The sequence below is a fragment of the Mesitornis unicolor genome, unplaced genomic scaffold (assembly GCF_000695765.1).
Source record: "Mesitornis unicolor isolate BGI_N332 unplaced genomic scaffold, ASM69576v1 scaffold33734, whole genome shotgun sequence".
Taxonomy (NCBI): Eukaryota; Metazoa; Chordata; class Aves; order Mesitornithiformes; family Mesitornithidae; genus Mesitornis; species Mesitornis unicolor.
In genome coordinates this window covers 1-338 of record NW_010179964.1, presented here as the reverse complement: position 1 = coordinate 338, position 338 = coordinate 1, and positions in this window count along the sequence as shown.

Genomic DNA, 338 nt, shown 5'->3' with positions numbered 1-338 from the left:
CGCGGAGAAGAGGCCTGAAAAGGCACGCTCCTGCCCTGGGGCGCACTTACCGGTCTCCAGCTTTCCCCGCTGCCGCCCCCCCCTCCCTTCTCCCTCTGCGACTGTCTGCCATGTTTGTGCGTGTGCGTGAGGGCGAGTGCGTGTGTGCGTGTTTTCTCCCCGAAGAAAGCAGCCCGGGTGGCTGTTTTGTAACAGGTTTGGGGGTTGGTAAATGGCTCGCAGTACAATAGACCAGTTTGTTCGGTGAAGCTGCTCCCTGCACGCCGGGGAGGCTTGCGTGGGTGCCGGATTTAGGGCAGCGGGGGCCGCCGGCGGGTGGCCCCACTTGCCCGCCGCGG